This window comes from Balaenoptera physalus (assembly GCF_965194825.1).
Source record: "Balaenoptera physalus genome assembly, chromosome: 2".
Taxonomy (NCBI): Eukaryota; Metazoa; Chordata; class Mammalia; order Artiodactyla; family Balaenopteridae; genus Balaenoptera; species Balaenoptera physalus.
In genome coordinates this window covers 84,805,423-84,819,922 of record NC_138883.1, presented here as the reverse complement: position 1 = coordinate 84,819,922, position 14,500 = coordinate 84,805,423, and the positions used below count along the sequence as shown (strand labels likewise).

Genomic DNA, 14,500 nt, shown 5'->3' with positions numbered 1-14,500 from the left:
AGCACTTTTTTCTTTCTCACAATGTACCTATGAGGTAAGCCAAAATATTTTCTCTTAGCCATTTTAGAACTCACTGAAAGGGCCATCCTTTTTTAGCCAGGAGTTCTTCATTCCATTTAAAATGCAGGTGTAGGGAGTTCCCTGGCAGTCCAGTGGTTAGGACTCTGTTTCACTGCCGTGGCCCGAGTTCAATCCCTGGTTGGGGAACTCAGATCCTGCAAGCCGTGCAGTGCGGCCAAAAAAAAAATGCAGGTGTAATTTTTGTCTCTGAAAACTTTGTGCTTGGGCTTCCTTGGTGGCGCCGTGGTTAAGAATCCGCCTGCCAATGCAGGGGACACGGGTTCGAGCCCTGGTCCAGGAAGATCTCACATGCCACGGAGCAACTAAGCCCGTGCGCCACAGCTACTGAGCCTGTGCTCTAGGGCCCGCGAGCCACAACTACTGAGCCCACGCGCCACAACTACTGAAGCCCACGCACCTAGAGCCCGTGCTCTGCAACAAGAGAAGCCACCGCAATGAGAAGCCCGCGCACCGCAATGAAGAGTAGCCCCCACTTGCCGCAACTAGAGAAACCCCGCGCACAGCAATGAAGACCCAACACAGCCAAAAATAAATAAATAAAATAAATAAATTTTAAAAAAAGAAAAAAAAACTTTGTGCTTTGGGGAATGCTGGGCTTATTAAATTGTTCCTCTGCTCTTACAGTAAGGAACTGCTCCTTTGGTTGAGGAGGTGGTTTCTGGCCTCCAAGTTGAGGGCTCTATCATCCTATGCTCTTTGAAGGCAAGGTTTTCCCTCCTGTTTGTTAGTTCAGTTCTTGTACACAGTAGCTTCTTTAGCTTCTTAGTGAGTATCGATGGTTTGAATGGAAAATTTAGGTTCAGCTAGAATATTTAAAGACTGCTTAATGATTTATTTACCTCTTGCCACCTGTAGGGTGACCAAAAATTTATTGTTCTAACAGTAATGTGTTCAAACAAAACGTGGATACTTTTGGAAGTGAGAAGAGAGAGACTATTAGTAATTATGTTTCAGACATCAGGCATAAACTTGAACTGTCTTGGGCAAACCAGCTATGAGGTAGGGTCACCCTAGTCTTTTTGTTGTTTTATCATAGCAGAGTCTATGGTAAAGAATTGGGTGGTGAAGAATTGGGGCTTTTGAGTCACTGATAATACATCCGAGTTCTAATTCTAGCTTGGGCAAGTTAATTAACCTAACTAAAAAGAGAATACGGTTTAAATTACTGTGAGGATTAAACGAGCTAGTATTATTAAAGCACATAGGACAGAAAACTCCTCACACTAGTGTGCTCTTATTCAGTGTTAAGTCCCTTGTCCTCTCTTATCATGCCATAACGAGACTTTTTACTTTCAGCCGAGACTGGGTTTTTTTTAAGATTATGTGAAACATTTCAGCGAATGCAGAAATGTTTTTTGGCTGAGCCATTGAGCTTATTTTTTGTTAAAGTTGTATAATTATGGTGGGCAGGAAATAATAGATCCTAGTTGCTCTTACTCTTTCTCAGAACATTCATGAAAAACTTTTTTCCCCGATTATTTTTTGTAGAATTCCTAAAAGATATTTTAATAGTTTATAAAATATAAAGTATCTGTATATAATATTTAATAGCAATAGAAAGAAGTCGCTGGTAACCTTTATTTCAGCTAAATGGAATGATACAAGTAAGTTTTTTTGGTTAGAAAAAAATGATTTAAATGAGAATTTTATTAAGTTTCTTGTCAATATTTATACCATACAGAATTACGTATTTTCTTTTGGAATTTGAATTATTTTTCCCCCTGTATTTTTTATATTTTGCTAGTTTAATCCATTTTAATTACTTTTGATTTTAAAATTTTATTTATTTATTTATTTTTGGCTGCGTTGGGTCTTTGTTGCTCTGCGCAGCTTTCTCTAGTGTGGCGAGCAGGGGCTACTCTTCACTGCAGTGCGCAGGCTTCTCATTGCAGTGGCTTCTCTTGTCGCGGAACATGGGCTCTAGGCACGCGAGCTTCAGTAGTTGTGGCACGCAGGCTTGGTAGTTGTGGCGCATGGGCTTTGTTGCTCCGCGGCATGTGGGATCTTCCCAGACCAGGGATCGAACCCGTGTCCCTTGCATTGGCAGGTGGATTCTTAACTACTGCGTCACCAGGGAAACCCTAATTACTTGTGATTTTTAAAAAAGGAAACTAAAGAAAAGCAGTTTTTGTTGTACTTTGTGCATTAATACGAAGATCCACATTGTGAACCAAAGGGAAGTATTCTGGTACTAAAAACTTCCAACTACTTCTGGTATTGCATATGATTCCTTACTTAGTAAACAACAGATAATAAGGTAATGCAGAAAGACCTAGGGTAAAGAACAATCACAACAGTAATAGATCCAACTAAGAAAACTAAGAGAAATGGGGATTATTTAGTATGTCCATTTAAGTATACAGTAAATTGTTGCTGCCTGTAAAATATTGGAGAGTTAGGGAAGATACTCTTGCTAATTTTAACAGCAAGGGATGCTGGTTAAGCACAGCATATGTTATGCGAGCTTTTTAGTATCTACTTTTAGTACGTAGTAGCTTTTAGTATCCTGGTACTGGAGAAATACAAAAAATACTTTAAAGTGCCATGGCTAGAAATCAAATCCTAATCTAAGCTGCAAAAGGGAAAGTGTAATCAGGATCTTCTGGAGTAATTCTGGGTGGCCTTGGAACCCATCAGACTTCCATGAGAATCCTGGTAAGTTTACAACATTTGTGTTAAAGGGAATTTGCACCTTTATTTGGCGTGGATATGGCAGAGAGAGGCACTACCAGTGATTACATATAATTTGCCGCAATGCCCTCCTTCTACAGACTGATTTTTTTAATACCCTTGCAAACTGATAAAGAATGAAACCAAGCAAAGAATGATTAACAATTTTTTTAATGTAGAAGTTTTTAGTTTTAATGAAGTCAGTTTATCAATATTTTCTTTTATGGTTAGAGCTTCCTGTGTCCTATCTAATAAATTTTTACCTACATCAAGGTCACAAAGATATGTTCTTACGTTTTCTTTTAGAAGCTTTATCATTTTAACTTTTTATTTAAGTCTGATTGATCTCTCACTTCACTTTTGTGTATGGTATGAGGTGTAGGGGTTTGAGGTTCAATCTCTCCCCTCCCCCTCCTCCATATAGATGTCCAGTGTTCCAGCACCATTTGTCAGAAAAACTTTCCTTTTCCTGTTGAATTGTTTTAGTGCCTTTGTCAAGAACAGTGTGACTGTAGGTGTGGGTCTCTTTCTGGGCTCTATTCTGTACCATTGATTTGTCTATCCTTATGCCAATGCGGTACCATCTTGATTACTGAAACTTTTAGTTAGTCTTGAAATCAATGTAAACTCCAACTTTGGTCATCTTTTCCAAACTTGTTTGGACTACTCTAGATCCTTTGTATTTCCATAAAAATTTTATTTTATTTTTGGCTGTACTGGGTCTTCGTTGCTGTGCGCCAGCTTTCTCTAGTTGCGGTGAGTGGGGGCTACTCTTCGTTGCGGTGTGCGGGCTTCTCATTGCGGTGGCTTCTCTTGTTGCAGAGCACGGGCTCTAGGCGCGCGGGCTTCAGTAGTTGTGGCTTGCGGGCTCTAGAGCGCAGGCTCAGTAGTTGTGGTGCACAGGCTTAGTTGCTCCGCGGCATGTGGGATCTTCCCAGACCAGGTCTTGAACCCATGTTCCCTGCGTTGGCAGGTGGATTCTTAACCACTGCGCCACCAGGGAAGCCCTATTTTATTTTACTTTTTAAAAATATTTGTTTATTTATTTGGTTGCACCGGGTCTTAGTTGCAGCAGGCAGGCTCCTTAGTTGTGGCTCACGGGCTCCTTAGTTGTGGCATGAGAGCTCTTAGTTGCGGCATGCATGTGGGATCTAGTTCCCTGACCAGGGATCGAACCCGGGCCCCCTGCATTGGGAGCATGGAGTCCCAACCACTGTGCCACCAGGGAAGTCCCCATATAAATTTTAGACGGAGCTTGTTAGTTTCTTCAAAAACCCTTCTGGGAGTTGATTGAGAAATCTATAGGTGAATTAGGGGAGAATGTACATGAAGGATGTAACAGTAATACGTATATCTGACAAAAGAATTATATCTATGATACATCAAGGACTTCTATAACTCAGTAATACGACTACAAAATACATTTTCTCAAATGTGGTCAAAAAACTTTAACAGACATTTCACAAGGGAATTTATACAAATGGCCATTAAGTGTGTGAAACAGTGCTCAGCTTCATCAGTCATCGGGGATGTACAAATGAAAACCACAGTGAGATATAATACCAAGTGTTGACAAAGATGGGAAGCAACTAGAATTCTTGCTCGTTGGTGGGAGTGTAAAATAGTAGAACCACTTTGGAAAATTGCTTGGTGGTTTCTTATAAGGGTAAACATATACCTACCTATGACCTAGCAGTTCCATTGCTAGGAATTTAAATACCCAAAGAGAAACGAAAACCCAAATATCCATCAACAGGCGAATAGATAAACAGATTGTGGTTATATTCATTCTTGTCATGGAATCTGGTTCAGCAACAAAAAGGAGTGAACTATATGTAGTAACATGGATGAATCTCAAAAACATACTAAAAGAAAAAGAATCCAGATGCAAAAGTATACATGCAGTATGATTCCCTTTATATAATAAATTTCTAGTCTTATAGCGGTTACAGGTGAGGTCTCAGGAGTCAGATTGTCTGGATTCAAATCCACATTCCCTATTAAGTGGTATGACCTTGAGCAAGTTACTTAACATGTGTAAGCCTTTGGTTCCTTATCTGTAAGTGGGATAATAATAGTAACAGTCTTTTTAAACAGAAAATTATCGGGTGGGTTCTATGTGTTGGAGGTATTATGCTACTGTTAGAATTTTGTAAGAACCCTCTATATGAGATTTAAATTTGTAAAGTGTTGCAACTATTTTTCACAATTTATCATTTACTTTTTAACTATTTTTTTTCTGTGCAGAAATGACACAGTTTAACATGTTTATTGAGGTATAATTCCCAGTTGATAAAATTCACCATTTAAAATGTATATGGTTGTAGTATATTCATTGGTTTTAATATGTTCACAGAGTTGCAACAGTTAATCTCAGTGTCAGTTTAGAACATTTTCATCAGCCCCCAAAGAAACTCCTGCTTATTAGCAGTCACACCCCATTCCCCACTTACCCCTGTCCCAACCCCCTGTCCCACACAACCACTGATCATTTTTTTGTTTCTATGGAGCTACCTTTCTGGATAGCTCATAAATGTAACCATACAGTATGAGGCCTTTGTTTACTGGCTTGTTTATTTAGCATAATATTTTCAAGGTTCATCTATGTTACAGCATCTGTTAGTATTCCATCTCTTTCTATTGACAAATAATATTCCATTGTATGGATATACCACATGTTATTTATCCATTCATCAGTTCATGGACATTTGTGTTGTTTCCACCTTTTGGCTATTGTGAATATTACTATGAAGATTCATGTCTAAGTTTTTTTGTGGACCTATATTTTCATTTCTCTTGGGTATACCTAGAAGTGGATTTGCTGGGTCAAAGGTTAACATGTTTAACCTTTTGAGAAACTGTCGGACTTTTCCCACATGGCTGCACCATTTTACATTCCCACTAGCAATATATGAGTGTTCCAATTTCTCTACATCCTTGTCAACCCTTGTTACTATCTATCTTTTCTGTTATAATCATTCTACTGGGTTTTATTGTGGTCTTTAAAATAAATTTATTTATTTATTTATTTTTCTATTTATTTATTTATGGCTGTGTTAGGTCTTTGTTGCTGTGCGCGGGCTTTCTCTAGTTGCGGTGAGCGGGGGCTACTCTTTGTTGCGGTGCGCAGGCTTCTCATTGTCGTGTCTTCTCCTTGCGGAGCATGGGCTCTAGGCACGCAGGCTTCAGTAGTTGTGGCACATGGGCTCGGTAGTTGTGGCTTGCAGGCTCTAGAGCGCAGGCTCAGTAGTTGTGGCACACGGGCTCAGTTGCTCCGTGGCATGTGGGATCTTCCCGGACCAGGGCTCGAACCCGTGTCCCCTGCATTGGCACGTGGATTCTTAACCACTGCGCCACCAGGGAAGCCCTTTATTGTGGTTTTGATTTGTATTTCCCTGATGGCTAATGATGTTAAATCATCTTTTCATGTGCTTATTAGCCATTGAAATAGCCCCTTGGGAGAAATATCTATTCACATCCTTTGCCCATTCTTAATTAATTCATTTCTTAAAAAAGAAATTTTTGGCTGCGCCATGTGGCACGTGGGATCTTAGTTTCCTGACCAGGGATTGAACCCGCGTTCCCTGTGGTAGAAGTGCCAAGTCTTAACCACTGGACCGCTAGGGAAGTCCCCTTTGCCCATTTTTAAATTGGGTTACTTGTCTTTTTGTTACTGTGTTTTAAGAGCTTTTAAAAATATATTCTGGGTATCAGTCCCTTATCAGATATATGATTTGCAAATATTTCCTCCTATTTGTGAGTTTTCAGTTTCTTGATAGTATCATTTACAGCACTAAAGATATTAAGTCCAGTTTATCTGTTTTTCCGTTTGTTGATTTTGCTATTGGTATATTATCTAAGAAGCCGTTACCTCATCCAAGGTCATGAAGATTTACCCTTATGTTTCCTTCTAAGAGTTTTATAGTTTTTGCTCTTAAATTTAGGTTTGTGATCTCTTTTGAGTTAATTTTTGTGTGTAGTGTAAGGAAGAGTTCCAACTTCATTCTTTTTGTATGTTACTGTACAGTTGTCATGGCACCATTTGTTGAAAAGGCTGTTCTTTCCCCATTGGATTATCTTGACACCCTTGTGGGACATCAGTTGACTATAAATGTAAGGGTTTATTTCTGGACTCTCAATTGTTCCACTGATTTATATTTCTAGCCTTACATCAGCACCACACATCTTAATACCTACTACAGCTGTGTAGTAAGTTTTTTTTTTTTTTAAGTGAGTTCTGTCTCCACCTGTTTCTTTCTTTTTCTTTTTTTAAATTTATTTATTTTTATTTATTTTTGGCTGCGTTGGGTCTTCGTTGCTGCGCGTGGGCTTTCTCTAGTTGTGAGCAGGGGCTGTTCTTCGTTGCGGCGCGCGGGCTTCTCATTGCGGCGGCTTCTCTTGTTGTGGAGCATGGGCTCTAGGCGCGTGGGCTTCAGTAGTTGTGGCATGCGGGCTCTAGAGCGCAGGCTCAGTAGTTGTGGTGCATGGGCTTAGCTGCTTCATGGCATGTAGAATCTTACTGGACCAGAGTTCGACCCTGTGTCCCCTGCATTGGCAGGCGGATTCTTAACCACTGCGCCACCAGGGAAGCCCCGTGTAGTAAGTTTTGAATCAGAAGTATGAATCCTCCAACTTTGTCATTTTCAAGATTGTTTTGGCTGTCCTAGGTCCCTTGCATTTCCATATGAATTTTATTTTATTTTTATTTATTCTTTTGGCCATGCCGTGGCTTGCAGGATCTTAGCTCCCTGACCAGGGATAGAAACCAGGTCACAGCAGTGAAAGTGCTGGGTCTTAACCACTGGACCGCCAGGGAATTCCCTGAATTTTATTTTATTTTTTTAAAATTTATTTATTCATTTTTGGCTGCATTGGGTCCTTGTTGCTGCGTGCGGGCCTCCTTTAGTTGCAGTGAGCGGGGGCCACTCCTCGCTGCAGTGCGCGGGCTTCTCATTGTGGTGGCTTCTCCCGTTGCGGAGCATGGGCTCCAGGCGCGCAGGCTTCAGTAGTTGTGGCTCTCAGGCTCAGTAGTTGTGTCTTGTGGGCTCCAGAGTGCAAGCTCAGCAGTTGTGGCGCGCGGGCTTAGCTGCTCCACAGCATGTGGGATCTTCCCGGACCAGGGCTCGAACCTGTGTCCCCTGCACTGGCAGGCGGATTCCCAACCACTGTGCCACCAGGGAAGTCTCTCCCTGAATTTTAGAATCAGCTTGTCTATTTCTGCAAAAAAACTCAGCTTGGATTATGATATTTTGATAGGAATTACATTTGATTTGTATATTTTTGAAATGTTAAAAATGTTAAATCATTTGATCCATGACCCATGGGATGTCTTTATTTATTTAGTTCTTTAATTTCTTTCAACAATGTCTTGTAGTTCTTTGGTTAAGTATTTTGTTCTTTTTGATGATATTTTAAATGGAATTATTTTCTTAATTTCATTTTCAGATTGTTCATTACTAGTATATAGAAATATAATTGATTTTTGTATATTGATATTGTATCCTACAAGATTACTGAGCTTATTTATTAGTTCTAATCATTTTTTTTAGTGCATTCCTTAGGATTATCTATCTGTGTAGAAGATCATGTCATCTATAAATAGATATAGTTTTACTTCTTTCTTTCCAATCTGGGTTCCTGCACTCTCTCCCTCCCTCCCTTCCTTCCTTTTCCTATTTGCCCTGGCTAGAATTTTCAGTCAGTTTTGAATAGAGGTTGTGAAAGCAGACAGCCATGTCTTGTTCCTGATCTTAAGGGGGATAGCATTGTCTTTCACTATTAGGTCTGGTGTTAGCCATGAGTTTTTCATAAATGTCCTTTATCAGGTTGAGGGAGATTTCTTCCTTTTTTTTTTTTTTTTTAATTTTATTTTTTAGCCGCACCGTGTGGCATGTGGGATCTTAGTTCCCCAACCAGGGATCAGACCCGTGCCCCCTGCAGTGGAAGGGCGGAGTCTTAACCACTAGACCATCAGGGAAGTCCCGGGGGAGTTCCCTTCTGTTCCTAGTTTATTGACTTTTTATTTTGGAATGGTGTTGGATTTTGTCAGATCATTTTTCTGTTTCTGTTGAGATGATCAAGTGGGTTTTATGCTTTAGTGCAGTATAGCATATTGACTGATTTGCAGATATTACACCAACCTTGCATTCTTAGGATAAATTCTACCTTAGTAATGGTGTATTATTCCTTTTATATGCTGCTGCATTCAGCATATAATACAGTTGACTCTTGAACAATGTGGGTTTGAATTGCATGGGTCTGCTTATATGTGGATTGTTTTTCAATAACTGCTTACTGCACCATCTATGGTTGGTTGAATCCATGAATGCAGAACTGTGGATATGGAACCTTAGTTGTGGAACTGCGCATATGGAGGGCTGACTGTAAAGTTATATGTGGATTTTCAACTGCAAGGAGGGTCAGTGCCCCAAACCCCCATGTTGTTCAAGGGTCACCTGTATTTTGTTGAGGATTTTTGTGTCTGTATTAAAAGGGATATTAGTCTGTATAGTCATCCCTCGGTATCCATGGGGAATTGGTTCCAGGACCCCCTGCAGATACCAAAATTTGTGGAAGCTCAAGTCCTTTATATAAAATGGTAGAGTCAGCTCTCCATATCTGTGGGCTCTGCATCTGTGGATATGGAGGGCTGACTGTAGTTTTCTCTTGATGTCTTTGCCTGGTTTTGAAATCAAGGTAATGCTGGTGTCATAGAGTTTTCTTTTCTGTTATTTGGAAGAGTTTGCGAAGGATTGGTATTAATTCTACTTTAAATGTTCGGTAAAATTCACTGGTAGAGCAATTAGGCATGGGCTTTTCTTTGTGGGGAGTTGGAAGCATTAAATTTTAGATGATTGTATTCATCACACTTCTCATTTTCTGTTCATTTGATCATACAGAAGGATCCATATCCTAACCTGCTGTTTCCTCATTCAGAGTTGTAGGTGTTTGTAAATAATGCAGATTCCTCACTTAACATTAAACATAGTCTGACACTCATGAGTAATACTTTTTTCCTGAACTCCCATGGCACTTTATCTCTACATCTCTTAAGTGACTTCCCATGTGTGGTTTTTATTGTGGTTATTTATGTTTGAGCCTTAAATTCCCTATTAGACTAAATTCTCTGAAGGAAATATCTTTTTCTACACCACACTTAGAGTTCAGCAATTGAATAGCTGAATGAGTGAAATGTTGCTTTAATATTCATGTGAAAATAGCGTCTCCATTCTTTTTTTGGTCTTATTTCTGTCTTTTAAAATATTATGGAGTTTATTTATTTGGCCTGATCACGCTATTTGTGCCATAGCTCTGCAAATTATCAGTGTAGCCTGTGGCTCTGATTCAGTAAATCACATTCAGTCGTAATAGGTTTGGGTTACAGATTGCCTGAGTTATGGGGGAGTGCAGGTGGGAAAGCCAGTTATTTTGTTACCTTAATACTTGGCCTTTTATGTGAGCTACAGCCTATAACCTGCTACAGACTGTCTTTAGTCCTTTAAATGCTTTAAAGCTATAGTTGTTCTCACAAGAGCTGTACCTTTACTCAGCCTTTTCTGTGCTAGTATTGATAAATTTAGGAATTACTTCTTTTTTTTTAATTTATTTTTATTTAATTTTTTTTTATTTTTGGCTGCACTGGGTCTTCGTTGCTGTGCGCCGGCTTTCTCTAGTTGTGGAGAGTGGGGGCTACTCTTCCTTGCGGTGCGCGGGCTTCTCATTGCGGTGGCTTCTCCTGTTGCGGAGCACGGGCTCTAGAGTGCAGGCTCAGTAGTTGTGGCACATGGGCTCAGTAGTTGTGGCTCGTGGGCTCTAGAGCGCAGGCTCAGTAGTTGTGGCGCACGGGTTTAGTTGCTCCGCGGCATGTGAGATCTTCCCGGACCAGGGCTCGAACCCCTGTCCCCTGCATCGGCAGGTGGATTCTTAACCACTCTACCACCAGGGAAGCCAGGAATTACTTCTTAAAGGCAGTTACGATTGAACTCTCTTTAGATATCTGACTAATTCAGTGATTCTCAATCTGGTCTTCTCTGAGATATTTCAATGAGTATTTTGAGTAGAATGGTCAAATAAGTTGGGAATTCCTCTTGGAGAGAGACTAAGAGCACATTAGCATATTGAAGACTAAAGAATCTTAAGTCTGACTTAAGTGCATTAATATTTTTAATATTCATGGTCATTTGTTAATATCTTGAGGTAGTACTCAGAGAAGCAAACTTTGGGAAATGCTTCTCTAAATGATTGGTATGAAACCAATTTGGGGTAGCATTTATAAAGAGAAATCAGAAGTGAAAATAGAGTTAAGTTTGGAAAGTCTAACTGTGTAGGTCTTAGGACAAATACTTAATGGTCATAATTGTGACTGAGTATTTTATTAGGTGGTCATGATATATCATGTTCTTAACCATTGCTGTTAGGAAAAAAAGATTAAAAAAAATTAAAATCCAAAGTAAAATCAGTTTCTTAGACTAGGCTACCGTTTGAACGGTGCCTCTTAGCTCATCTCTATTCAGAGATAGGATGGCTTTCCCTCCAAGTAGGTATCTTTGTTAGGCTTTTCATTTGGAGGAAGACGGAAATTCTGTCCTCAGCTAAGAATTGGCAGTTGATGCAGGTGTCCTTCAGGTTCTTGTCTAGAAGTAACACCTTGATCTCTCACCTCCCCATATTTATCTAGACTTGCCTGAGAGACAAATTTTAAGGAGGATTCCCTGAAAGATACTCAGTTCATGCATTCTCCTGTTCTTGTTCAACAAGGATGGATAATGAATGACTGAACACATTCTGCTTAAGTTACCCGACTTTTGTTATCTTTTGATTTGTCTTATTTAAACTTTTGTCCCCAAATCATGTGTCCAGGATATGAGTAGAGACCTATGGTCATTGACTACAGATTGTCTTTATACAGAAAGTAACATTAGAACTAGAGTTTTGTAGCCTTGACATTTAAGACTGTGCTTTGAAAAGCAAATTAATATGGTCATTTGTAAATATCAGAACCAAATAGATTCATGAGATAGGGACTCTTTGCCTACATAGTTTAGTAAGTTTGTTTAGTAAGGGAGCTAAGGTGTGCGTGTATACAGTTAATAGACTGTAAGATCATAGAAGTGCCATGCTTTCCATAAATAACCATACAGATGTTCAAAGAAGAGAATAGTCTTAGCTAAGAATAATCTAAAAGTGTTTCCTGGAACAGTGTATCTCATTTTGTCTTTGAAGGATTTCATTTCAGCTTGGTGAGACTTTTCTTACAGAGACGTTATTCATAGGATAAGGGCAAGACAGCATCCATAAAGGCATAGCAGTAATTAGAGAGTGCAGAGCAGTTCAGTCCAGGACCATATATGGATACAGGTAGGTAAGTCTGATACATGTGAGTATGATTTGAAGGCAGACACTTTACCATGGATATCAAGCTTAGTCAGGGGACCTGAAGGGTGATCACAGTCCAGTTGCAGGATAATCAGAATTAAAGAGCCAGAGTTCAGGGTATGGACCAGGCCAATCAGTGGTGAATTGCTCTAACATCATGTATTAATCCTTTGAAACGACAGTAAGAGCCTGTGGTTGGATGAGTTTTAAAGAGCTCTTCACGTGAATATTGGGATGGAAGTTAAGAGACATTTTCAGGGTATTCTTAATTTGTGTCGAGTATAGGGAAATAGTAAAATTGGAAAAGTAGCTTGAAGCCAGATGATAAAGGTCTTTGAATCTCAGGTTGAGGAATTTAGACTTCATTGGATTTTGGAAAGCTGTTGTGGGATAACACCATAATCAGAGTGATGTTTTGGGAATACTGATCTGGAAGTAGCTGCAAAGATGGATCAGAGGGAGAAGTACCTGGAGGTGGGAAGCCAAATTAGGAAGCAGTAGTCTGGGTGTGTGAGTACATGTGAATGTACTTAATGCCACTGAATTTTCTACATACAAATGATTAAAATGGTAACTTTTATGTTACGTATATTTTACGACAGTAAAAATCTAATCAAACACTTTAAAAATATTCCTTGACTCTCCAGATATCATCATAAGACTTCTTCTTGTGGAGATATGTCAAGAACTTCATGCACCTCCTCCTTTAGCCTTGTGGAAATAAGAAAGTGCTATTTCATGGTTGCTGTTTCAACTATCAATGGTGATATGCTACAAAGGTGATTCTGGGAGAATCAGAATATAGGATTGATGTGTACTTGGTGTCACAGGGGGCACATTGAGCATTGTAAGGCCATACAAGTAACTGTTCTTTCCTGGACAAATTGGTTTTGACTTCATGTTATTATGCAGCCCAGATACTGAGGAATTATTTTAAAAAGTAGTTCCTTTTGAATCACCCAGTATTTCTTTGTACTCATACCTTCATACCGCCTTAATTAGGACCATTTTTATTATCAGCTAAATTAAGTAGAGCATAATATCAATTTTTTTCAATAAATTTATTTTATTTTATTATTATTATTTTTATTTTTGGCTGCACTGGGTCCTTGTCGTTGCACGCGGGCTTCCTCTAGTTGCGGCAAGTGGGGGCTACTCTTTGTTGCAGCGCGCGAGCTTCTCATGGCGGTGGCTTCTCGTGTTGTGGAGCACAGGCTCTAGGCACGCGGGCTTCAGTATTTGTGGCATGCAAGATCAGTAGTTGAGGCTCGCAGGCTCTAGAGCACAGGCTCAGTAGCGGCACACGGGCCTAGTGGCTCCACGGCATGTGGGATCTTCCCGCACCAGGGCTCAAACCCGTGTCCACTGCATTGGCAGGCGGATTCCTAACCACTGCGCCACCAGGGAAGCCTGAGCATAATATCAGTTATTTTGTAATAAAATCTTAGGAGGGCTCTTTCCGTTCGGCGCGCCACTGAAGATCTTGGTGTCGCCATGGGCCGCCGCCCCGCCCGTTGTTACCAGTATTGTAAGAACAAGCCGTACCCAAAGTCTTGCTTCTGCCGAGGTGTCCCCGATGCTAAAATCCGCATCTTTGACCTGGGGAGGAAGAAGGCAAAAGTGGATGAGTTCCCACTCTGTGGCCACATGGTGTCGGATGAGTACGAGCAGCTGTCCTCTGAAGCCCTGGAGGCTGCCCGTATTTGTGCCAACAAGTACATGGTGAAAAGCTGTGGCAAAGATGGTTTTTCACATCCGAGTGCGGCTCCACCCCTTCCACGTCATCCGCATCAACAAGATGTTGTCCTGTGCTGGAGGTGATAGGCTCCAGACAGGTATGCGCGGTGCCTTTGGAAAGCCCCAGGGCACAGTGGCCAGGGTCCACATTGGCCAGGTCATAATGTCCATCCGCACCAAGCTGCAGAACAAGGAGCATGTGATTGAGGCCCTCCGCAGGGCCAAGTTCAAGTTCCCTGGCCGCCAGAAGATCCACATCTCCAAGAAGTGGGGATTTACTAAGTTGAATGCAGATGAATTTGAAAACATGGTGGCAGAAAAGCGGCTCATCCCAGATGGCTGTGGGGTCAAGTACATCCCTAATCGTGGCCCCCTGGACAAATGGCGGGCCCTGCACTCGTGAGAGCCTTGGCGCTGCCCCCTCCCTACCCATGCCCACCAATAAACTCTACTTTCTTGTCCCTGTAAAAAAAAAAAAAAAAAAAAAAAAATCTTAGGAGGGTGCCAAGCAACAATTTTTTTCTTTTTTTTTATTGAACTATAGATGATTTACAATATTGTGTTAGTTTCAGGTGTACAGCATAGTGGTTCAGTTACACATACACACACAATAAATCCTTGTTGTTTATCTATTTTA

The 14,500-nt window shown here is 40.5% G+C and overlaps 1 protein-coding gene and 1 pseudogene across 5 annotated transcripts in view; both read left to right on the top strand.

Annotated features, from left to right (window-relative positions):
* The window catches only part of INO80 (INO80 complex ATPase subunit), a 129,464-nt gene that overhangs the window by 9,227 nt on the left and 105,737 nt on the right, over nt 1-14,500 (top strand). The window lies entirely within an intron of this gene.
* Nucleotides 13,579-14,322, top strand: LOC309654859 (large ribosomal subunit protein uL16 pseudogene; annotated as a pseudogene). The gene has a single exon. The product of its transcript is annotated as a large ribosomal subunit protein uL16 pseudogene (transcript).